The 11,112-nt window shown below is 39.9% G+C and overlaps 1 long non-coding RNA gene across 1 annotated transcript; it reads right to left on the reverse strand.

The window, feature by feature from the left end:
• Nucleotides 1-1,545: 1,545 nt before the first annotated feature.
• LOC110572049 lies at nucleotides 1,546-9,423 on the reverse strand. The gene is made up of 3 exons (XR_002479826.1): nucleotides 9,411-9,423; nucleotides 6,886-6,949; nucleotides 1,546-1,568 (listed from the first exon to the last, which is right to left on the reverse strand). It is a non-coding gene; the product is annotated as an uncharacterized LOC110572049 (long non-coding RNA).
• Between the last annotated feature and the right edge of the window lie 1,689 nt (nucleotides 9,424-11,112).

An 11,112-nucleotide genomic window follows, 5' to 3' on the forward strand; every position in this document is an offset into this window, starting at 1 on the left:
AATAACTCCTACAACTCGAAAACAAAAACCAATCAACCCATTTTTAAAATGGGAAAAAAGGGGCACTTGGGTGGCTCAGTCAGTTAAGCATCCAACTCTTGATTTTGGCTCAGGTCATGATTTCAAGGTTGTCAGATGGAGCCCTGAGTCAGGCTCTGTGCCCAGCATGGAGTCTGCTTGTCCCTCTCCCTCTGCTCCTCCCCCTTCTCCCCCTGCTTGCACTCTCTCTCTCTCAAATAAATAAATAAAATCTTTAAACAAATAATAAAATGGGCAAAAAAGATACACAAATGACCAATGAACACATGGAAAGATGTTCAACATCATTAGTCATTAGGGAAATGCAAATCAAACCCACAATGAGATACCACTTCACACCTACCAGAATGGCTATAATAAAAAACAAACAAACAAAACCAGAAAATAACAAGTGTTGACAAAGATGTGGGAGGATTATAACCCTTGTACACTACTGGTGGGAATATAAAATCGTGCAGCAGCTCCAGAAGACAATTTGGTGATTCCTCAGAAAGTTAAATGTAGAATTACCATATGACCTACCACATAATTCCACTCCTATATATACCCCAAAGAATTGAAAAAAGGGACTCAGGTACTTGTTCATTAATGTTTATAGCAGCATTATTGATATTAGCCAAAAAGTGAAAAAAACCCAAGTGTCCTTCAACAAATGAATGGATGTTTTATATTCAGGGTTCTCTAGAGAAACAATAGGAGATAACAGATGACAAACAGATAGATGGATATAGAGATACACAAATATAAAGGGATTTATTATAAGGTATTGGCTCACATGATTATGGAGGCTGAGAAGTCCTATGGTCTACTATCTGCAAAGCTAAAGACCCAGGAAAGCTGGTGGTGTAGTTCAAATACCTAAGAGCTGGAGAGCCAATGGTATAGACCACAGTCCAAGTCTGAAAGCCTGAGAATCAGGAGTGCTAAGGAAGGAGACCGATATCCCAGCTTAATCAGTCAAGTGGAGAGTAAATTCAACTTTCAATTGGCCTTCTGTTCTACTTTGGCTCTCAACAGATTGGATGATGCCCACCTACACTGGGGAGGGCCATCTGCTTTACTCAGTCCATCAATTCAAATTTCTATTTGGAGCGATGAAAACAAATGGAACCAGATAGTGGTGATGGTGTATATGTAATTAATGATACTGAATTCGTACACTTAAAAAATATAAAAATGTACCAAAAAAATGGCAAATTTTATGTTATATATATTTTAGTCTAATAAAAAATTGGTTTAACATAGTTGATTACATTCACAGTAAAGAAAAACCATACAATTGCTTCAATAGATGTAGAAAAATCATGATAAAATTCAAAACCCATTCATGAAAATACTTTTTTAGAAACCTAGAAATAGAAGAGAACTTCCTAAATCTGTAAAAGGGTATTGTGCCAATTATCAATTTTTTGCCTCTCAGCTCCAAAATCACCCTTCAGTACCTGCTCTGTGATGGACTGAATTCTTGAAGCACTTTTCCTTCACAGCAAGTACGGGGAACTTTCCCGAAAGAGGGTGCTGGAGTGACACTGCAAGAGAAAGATGGTTTATCTCCCTGACTCCAGAGTACAGTGTTTTGCTTTTTCTTGCTTCTGTTGCACAGAAGTATAAGTGTGTGGTATAAGTGTGTGGACACATTTGGGGGTACTCTACTCCAGTTGTGTGCTCAGAGCATGTAGTCCTCAGCAATCTTGCAGCCTCAGCCCAGGTCCAGTAATGGCCTTCCCATGGCCTTTCCAAGATCCTGGTCTCATAAACAGTGGAAACCTAACTCTTTTACACCAGCCTTGAATGGCCTGAGTCCTAAAGGGTTGTTTATGTTTGTCTCTCAACTATTGCCCTGTGCAAGCCTGAGCAACCTAGAAAACTTCTCCACCAACCAGAGTGTTGCAACCACATGATTTACAATGAGGGCTGTACTGTAGCCTTGGGAAGGGAGCTCCATTTCCAGATTTGTACGTCCTCGGATACTCTCCTTCAGCTCTTGGTGTCCTTTAACATTATCTCCACATCTTCATACTTACCCTCCTATCATGGTTTCATAATTCTTTGTATTGAGCTTTCTCTGTTAAAATTACTGGGTTGGTTTCTCATTGGGACTGATTGGTTGCAGACTGCTACAAGTACTTAAAAATACCTGTGGTAAACATCATACTTAATGGTTAATGCTGTAAGTTTTCCCTTTGAGATCAAGAACAAGAATGCATACTATCACCATTTCTATGCCACACTGTACTAGACACTGTAATACGACAAGAAAAAAAATGGCATATGGATTGGAAAGGAAGAAAGGAAATTTTCATTATTCACAGATTATAATGATAATATACATTTAAAAGTCCAAAATGATCTATTCAATTATTAGAATATATGTAATTAGCAAGATTACTGGATGCAAAGTCAACATACAAAAATCTATATTTATATCATTTGTATAATGATATAATTATATGTATAATTATTAACATAATTGTATTTGTAATATAATTATAAATATAATAATATAAGAAAAAGAAACTTTAAAAATACCATTAACAAAAAATAAAAATATTAAATACTTAACAATAAATGTAACAAAAGATGTGCAAAGGGTGTAAGACATTATTGTGAAAAATTGAAGCCATCTTAAAAAATGGATAGATATATAAGTTCATGAAATCATAGACTCAATATTGTGAAGATGACAATTTCCCCAAAACTGATGTATAGATTCAAGACAATTATAACTGAAACTCTTATAAGTTTTTTGTTGTTGTTTGTATAGTAAACTGACAAACTTATTTTTAACATTTATATGGAAATGAAAAATTGATAAAGAGCCAAGACACTTTTGAAGAAGAAAAACAAGAAAGGAAGACTTGCTCTATCAAATATCCAGATTTATTATAAAGGTAAAATAATTAAAATAGTATGACACTGGCATAAACATAGAGATGAATAGAACAGAATAGAGTCCCAAACCAGAGTCATGCATACACAAACATGAAAAGTTTGTCACTGCAGAGAGTGGGTGAGCCATAGTATTTTAAATAAATTGTGCTGGGAAAACTGGATACCCATGTGATAAAAAAAAGAAACTTGGTCCCCATCTGACTCCATATAAAAACCAATTTCAGATAAATTACAGATTTAAATATGAAAGCCAAACAATAATAAAAATAATATTTAATAATAATAAAAAACCTATAAAAACATGGGAAAATAGCTTCATGACTTCAAGATAGAGGCACATTTCTTTTTTTTTTAAAGATTTATTTATTTATTTGACAGAGGGAGACACAGGGAGAGAGGGAACACAAGCAGGGGGAGTGGGAGAGGGAGAAGCAGGCTTCCCGCGGAGCAGGGAGCCCAATGTGGGGCTTGATCCCAGGACTCTGGGATCACGACCTGAGCCTAAGACAGATGCTTAACGACTGAGCCACCCAGGCGCCCCTAGGGGCACATTTCTTAGACAGCTGTAAAAAGCACTAACCAAAGGAAAAGATTAATGAACAGGGCTACATTAAAATAAGAACTTCTGTATATCAAAAGATGCTGTTCAACTGGTTTGTACCCAAAAGGACTCCTCCAAACCCAAAACAAAAGATAGACAACTCAATGGACAAATGAGAAAAGAAACAAGGATAAGCACTTAACAAAAGAGAATATCCATGGTCCCAAAACATAGGAAATGGAGCTCTACTTCATTAATAATTAGAGAAATGAAAATTAAAACTACAATGAGATACCATTACATTGACAACACCAAATATAAGTGTGGATATGGAACACTGGAACCCTCGTCACTGCTGGGGATGGGGGATGTGTGTAAATTCCAATAACAAAATTGGGAGCTAGTCAGTCTTGTCTCTCATATTCCATGACTCAGAATTCACTCCTAGGTGGAATTTCTAACAAAAATACCTGCACATGGGCACCAAAAGACATGCACAGGAATGTCTACAGTAGCACTGCTCAAAGTAACTCCAAACTGGACAACGCAAGTATCCAACAATTGCAGAAGGGATAAAGAAATTATGTAGGGAGGGTGGGGCACAATGAGTGAAGGGTTATCATAAACCACAAACTTTCAGTTATAAAATAAATAAGTTGGGGCACCTGGGTGGCTCCATCTGTTAAGCATCTGACTCTTGATTTTGGCTTAGGTCATGATCTCAGGGTCATGAGATCGAGCCCTGCATCAGGCTCTATGCTCAGCGGGGAGTCTGCTTAGGATTCTCTCTCTCTCTCTCACTCTCCCTCTGTCCCTCCTGCCACCCCCCCCCACACGCTCTCTCTCTCTCTAAAATAAAGAAATAAATCTTTAAAAAAATAAAAATAAAATAAATAAAAAATAAAATAAGTCATGGGGATGTAATGTACAGCATGCTAACTATAATAATACTGTACTACATATTTGAAAGTTGCCAAGAGAGCAAATCTTAAAAGTCCTCATCAGAAGAAAAAAAAAGAAAAAAAAATTTTTGTAGCTGTGTATGGTGATGTATGTCAACTAGACTTGTGGTAATCCTTTCACAATGTATTCAAATATCAAATCATTATGTTGAATATCTGAAACTAATACAATATTATATGTCAATTAGTCAATTACACCTTAATAAAAAATAATAAAATTATGGTATATTTATATAATGAAATAATATACAACATTGAAAATGAATGCACTATAGCTTCATGCAATGACATGAATTTCATAAACATAATAATAAGTCAAAGAAGCCAAACACTATATGCCAATTCCACCTATATGAAGTTCAGAAAATGAGCAAAACTAAATTATAGTGTTTATTAGTACATGTTTACATGGTAAAAGTATAAAGAAAGGCTAGGAAATTATTACTATGACCTTTAGGATAGTGCTTACTTTAGAAAAAGACAAAGTACAAGTGATCAGGAGGGGGCGTGATGAGGACTTCAGTGGTGTTGAAACATTCTAGTTTTTGACCCAGGTGGCGATCACTTGGAGGTTAACTCTGAGAATTCATTGAGCTGTATATTTTTTTGTAAATGTCTGTAATATTTCATGTTTTAAAGGGTTAAAAGAGGAGCACCTGGGTGGCTCAGTCAGTTGAGCATCCGACTCTTGGTTTTGGCTCGGGTCCTGATCTCAGGGTTTTGGGATGGAGCCCTGTGTCCGGCTCCACGCTCAACAGGGAGTCTGCTTCAGGATTCTCCCTCCCTCTACCCCTCCATTCCCCACCCCCACTCTTGCATGTGTTCTCTCTCTCAAATAAATAAATAAATCTTAAAAAATTTTTTAAAGGGTTAAAAGAATAGATGACTGCCTGGCAGCACTGAGGACCCAGTAGACAAAGCACATTTTAGTAAGTCCTAAATGTTGTGACTTCTCTTGCAGTGTGTAGGAGCCCGGGAGTAAGAGATGCGGAGGAGGATGGCAATGACCCAGGATGGGGACTGGTTTGTCAGGACTCTGGAAGCCTGGCAGGGAGGGGGTGGGGAGAGGAAACCACACATCCTTGAAATTGCAGTCCCTGAAGCAGACATTCAGGCAGACATAAACTCAATTAGTCAAACACCCTAGGAGAATAGAAGGCGAAAAGACCAAAGATCACAGTGAGGGAGAAGAGTAAGTTCATAGATGTGAGAGTCTGGAAGAAGCAAAGGGTATTAGACACAGGAGAGCTTCAGTGAACACTGCAGTAAAATGTAGTGTATATTGATACCATGTACACAGAAACAAGGATCTTTTAGCGTAGCATTCATTCATTCATTCATTCAAGTCTTTATTGAGTCTCAGGAACTATTCTAGGTGCCACAGAGAATACAAGAAGTTAGACAGTTTTCTTTAGTTTTAACTAAGATAAGACACACCCTCATGAACATTTAAGTTATAGGTCAAGATTCCACTGCTGGAGGGATAAAGCCCCAACTCCCCCCCCACAAAGCATACAAGCTCCACCCCAGTTTGGCCCCTTGCCAGTGGCATATTCCCATGGGTGTCTGCTCTTCCCCAGGGCAGCTCATTTTCACTGATCCTGTGACCATATGCAGGCACAGGTCTATGCACTTTATTCATTCTCACAATGACTTTAAGAGGTTGTCGGTACCATTATTATCCACACTGTCCAGGTGAGGTAACAAGCCCAGAGAGGTGAAGTAACTTGTTCATGTTCACAAAAGCTTATAGGTACTGGGGCCAGGATTCCAGGTCTGGCTCCAGAGCATGTGCTCTCCACAAATACAACTGGGCCACAGTCGTCTTTCTCTGGCCCCACACAAGTCCAAACTCTTTCATGCCTCTGTAGCTTTGGATTTTCTCCCTGTTGTCTTCCCCACAAACCCAGCGAGAAGGCTGCCATCACTGTCCAGCCTTCCATGGCCACTTCCTCAGGGTCAATCTCTACCTTCCTCCTCTATGGCTTCATCTTTCATGGGCCTCTCCTAACTCCTAGCATGTCCCTACATGTCCTCAAGGGCAGGAACTTTGATTTGTTTGTCAATAGGTCTTCTCTAGAATCTGTCACACATGAGATCACAGGCAATGCTGAATTGGATCCAAAGAAAAATATAAATCCTAAATAAGTGGAGTCAATACTGAGAGTCATAAAAGTTAGAAGAAAGAGAGGCCCGTGTAGTCTGAGGCAGCCTGGGGAAGTCTTCTGAAGGGAGTAGCCCCTGGCTAGACCGTAAGGGATGAGCAAAACCTGTACCACTGAGGATGATCAAGAGGGTGACCAGGGTGGGAAAGAGTGTGTGCACAGGCCTAGAGACTCCAGTGCACAAGGTGTCTTCAGACTTTAAACCAAACTTGCCAGAGCACAGGCTGCAGGCAAAACAACCAGGGATCAAGAGGCAAGATATTAAACTCCCAATACAAATACCTACCCCAAGATCTTAAGTTCTTCCTAAGTAAATCCAGAAAACCAGAATCCTTCTGAGTACAAGAGACCTGGAGAAAAAAAAAAAAAGATTAATCAGATTTAGAATTTTTTTATACTTTCTATTGGATAATATGAATATGGTACACAATTAACTGCTCTGAATCTGGCACTGTTTTAAATAAATCGGTATCAGCATATAGAGATTTCACTGCATTTTCTTTGCAACCAGGCCATCTGAGTTGCTGCCATCAATCAGGGCCTGGCCTGAGATCTAAAAGGTGCCCCTGTGATACCCATCATGCCAACAGCAAGCTCCTCCCCAAGCTTCTCATAGTTGTGGTACAAACAATCCTGCCATGTGCAGGCTCCTGCCAAGAAAGGTTGGCACTGACCATACATAAGGGATATTTCCTGAGGGGGGCATAGGGTGGATTTCTATGTGGCCTCTTTTTGGGAGGGCCTGGAAAGAATATGCCACCAGGTTTGGGTTACTGATGGAATGTCTTTGCAAACCAGACTGAATGGACTAGGAGGGTTGGGCTCTACTATCCAGATGGTACCTCCTGTCCTGTCTAGCCTTTTTTGCTCTTATTATCACCTTTCTTCTAGATGAATGAGAGGAACATAAGGAATATATAAATATTATTTTCAACAGATGTCTACAAAAGAAAAACTCTTCATTATTTTTCATAAGACCCCAGACCCATAGGAACTTCCTTGAGGTATGTGAGAGAGGCCCACCTGCCTGTTTATCACTAAAAGAGAATCAAATATAGGTAGTAGGGTTGTCATCATGTGAGAAAATCTTTCCTTTACTTCTACGTATTTGCCTTAGATTCTTTGCAAATAAAAATAACACATTTCATCGGCACTACTAAATCTACAAATTACCTTAATGACCTTGATCTCATTTAAACTCATTTTGCAAATGGGCAAACATTGTTCCATGAGTTTTACTGATAGCCTTCGATTGCAAAGTTACTAAGTAATAGTGCCTGGCCCAAGTCTAGGACTTCAGGGTCCAACTCTGTCCCACTTCATAGCAAACACATTATAACATATTTTCACACATATTTTCAGAACATATAAATTTTTGCTGTATAATTTTTATAATTCCAATTTGGAGTTTTGTTATAACTTATAAATGTTTTCTCTTGATTCAAACTTACATTTTTATGTAATTGTACAGGGCTTGAGTTGAGTAGCAGCTGACTCATTGATATCAAGTTACATTTTGCAGACTCTTAATTAAATATTTATTTCAATTTCAATGTTTTATCCTCATGTTTAGGAGCCAATACATTTTTTTTCCAGATCTGAAATATTGTCATGGGTCCTTGAAAGGTCATGGGTCCCGAGCAACAAGCCAAGAATGCTTCATGGCAGAAAGAGCGCTGTTCTGACTGCTGTACCACTCAGCCCCTAGCACAGGGGTGTGATGTGAGCAGAAGCTTAGAAGCTGGAATATAGAGGGCAGGTAAAAGTGGCTGTCACAGATTCAGCTGGCTGGAGCAGAAAGCACAGGATCCAGTCCATCTCTGACCTTCTAGCTAGCTCCATGGAACTTCTCTGGGATAATCTGCTGCCTGAACTCTGAAACAGGCTGTGTCCTTATGTTAAACCATACTATTAATCCACGGAGTTAGGCAGCATCTAGAAAAACTTCAATGAGCAAAGGAAGAGTTTATTCTATATGTTAGTAGAGCTCTTCCTAAAACCAATCTCACAGGATTCAGGGATACTGGTCTTGACTGACCTCATCACCAAAAACTCCCAACCCCAGGGAGAGCTGGGATTGGAGAGGAACTCAAGAGAGAGCAGAGGGAGCCCCTCCTTTTGTTGCCATGGGGACATGCAGAATCCTTCCACCAACCAAGCCTGGGATTATAGCCATTCCTACTGAACCTCCCGCTGGGTGGCCTTGCTTTGGAGGCAACATATTCCCAATAATTCTGAGTAAGTTGTTTTTGTAAAATGCATTTTAAATGCACAAGCCAGGGAAATCTAACTACTTAAAGGCATACTATCCCAGATCCTTTTAGAAAAAAAGAAAGAAATCTTCAATACTCTAAGTAGTCGCTCCCTAAATTCTCCTTTTGGGTGTCCATATTTTTGTGTTCTGCAGTTTTAATAAATTAGAACACATTAACGCGGTACTTGCTAATATTGCATCAGGCCTTGGAATGTAGAAAGAAAAATGAGTTGTTGTTTGTGCCATGCCACCTTTCTTCAGTAATTGAAACAAATTTGAAAATGTGGAGAACCCTGGGGATTCGGGAGAAACTCTTCACTCATCTATTCCTCTAGTTGCCATGGAGAACAACAGTTTTAAAGGCATCTTTAAATAAAGTCAGCCCTGAGCCGAAACCTCACTTCTTGAGTGAGGAAGAGTATTAAGGGGGCAAGAGACAAGTCTCTTTGCTGCTCTAAATAGCAAGTAATCTGAAGAAGACACAAGTGAACCTTGTGTTTATTCAGAAGAGACATTCATGTGGGAGATAGCAAGTGGCTCTGGAGCAGTGCACCCACCAGAACTTTCCAGGGTCTCCATTTCATGCTCAGAATCCCATTCCCGATCCTCAGAGCTATGGGCTTCTGAGAGTTGGTTCTCTCTCCATGTTCACCAGCCTTCATTTACCAAATATTCTGCTTCTTTGTATCCAGTGGTCCTAGAATTAACAAGAACATGGTCTGCCCTTTCTCAGTGCTTATAAATAACTTCCTCTGACCCTTTTGTCCAACTTCTACCTCTCCACTTTCAAATTTCTCCTTGAAACTCTCATCCCCTGAGAGTCTCCTTTGTTCTGGTTACCTTAAGGAAGGTGGAGACTAGCCAATAATAATAATAATAATAATAATAATAATAAATGGACATTTATTATGCACCTATGAAACACTTAACATAGATTATCTCATTTTATCTCCCGGCAACCTTGAGATAGGTACTATTTTTACCCCCATTTAAAAGAGGGGGAAATAGTCTTAGGAAGTACAAGTGACTTGGTCACAGAGTTGGAAAGTAGCAGAATAGGGGTTCAACCCAGACTGCCCAACTCCAGAGTATCCACTCATATTGTCTTTCCATCTAATCATTCATTCAGTTAGCCAACCTATATTTATTGAGCCCTCACTATATGCCATGCACTGTTCAGGGTAGATGGCAATGATGAAGTAAAAGAGGTTTCTACCCTCATTATAATTCTTTGATTCTAGTAAGGGTAGACAGGCAAGAAATGAACAAATAAAACAGGTAATTTCTGAGATGGGGGCTGTGGAGAAAATACTTCAAAGAATGGAGCAGTGGTCTTCAAACTTGAGTGTGTATGAGCTCACCTGGGGGAGCTTGTTGAATCACAAATTGCTGGGCCACACTCACAGTTCCTCATCCAGCAGGTCTGGAGTGGGGCCCAGGGAATTTGCATTCCTAACAAGCTCCCAGGTGAGGCTACTATTGCTGGTGTGGGACTACACTTGGAGAATCACTGGGATAGGGAATGACTGGGATTGGAGTGGGGAGTGGGAAAGCCTCTCTCAGGACGTGTGCATTTGAGTTGAGACCTGAATGACGAAATGAGTAAGCCACCAGAAGATACAAAGAAGCAAAGGGTACCAAAAGGGCAAAGTCCTCAAGGTAGAAATGAACTCTGGGTATTGGAAGGACAAAACAAAGATCTGCTGGGTGTTGAATGAGGGAAAGAAGGGAGACAGACAAGGCCAGCTTAGACCCAACACAGTTATTTCTTTTCCTCTTGCTCCGGTAGATGATGTTTTTTTTTTTAAAGATTTTATTTATTTATTCATGAGAGACAGAGAGAGAGAGAGACAGAGGCAGAGGGAGAAGCAGGTTCCCCGTGGAGCAGGGAGCCCGATGTGGGACTCGATCCCAGGACCCTGGGATCATGACCTGAGCTGAAGGCAGACGCTTAACCGACTGAGCCACCCAGGCATCCCTAGATGATGTTGTTTTTTTTTTTTTATACATCTTTTTTTTTTTTTTAAGATTTTATTTATTTATTTGAGAGAGAGAATGAGATAGAGAGAGCATGAGAGGGGGGAGGGTCAGAGGGAGAAGCAGACTCCCTGCTGAGCAGGGAGCCCGATGCGGGACTCGATCCCAGGACTCCAGGATCGTGACCTGAGCCGAAGGCAGTCGCTTAACCAACTGAGCCACCCAGGCGCCCTAGATGACGTTGTTTTAACATGAAAATTAGAATGTCTTTAACCAACAAAA

The sequence above is a fragment of the Neomonachus schauinslandi genome, chromosome 10 (genome assembly GCF_002201575.2).
Source record: "Neomonachus schauinslandi chromosome 10, ASM220157v2, whole genome shotgun sequence".
NCBI lineage: Eukaryota > Metazoa > Chordata > Mammalia > Carnivora > Phocidae > Neomonachus > Neomonachus schauinslandi.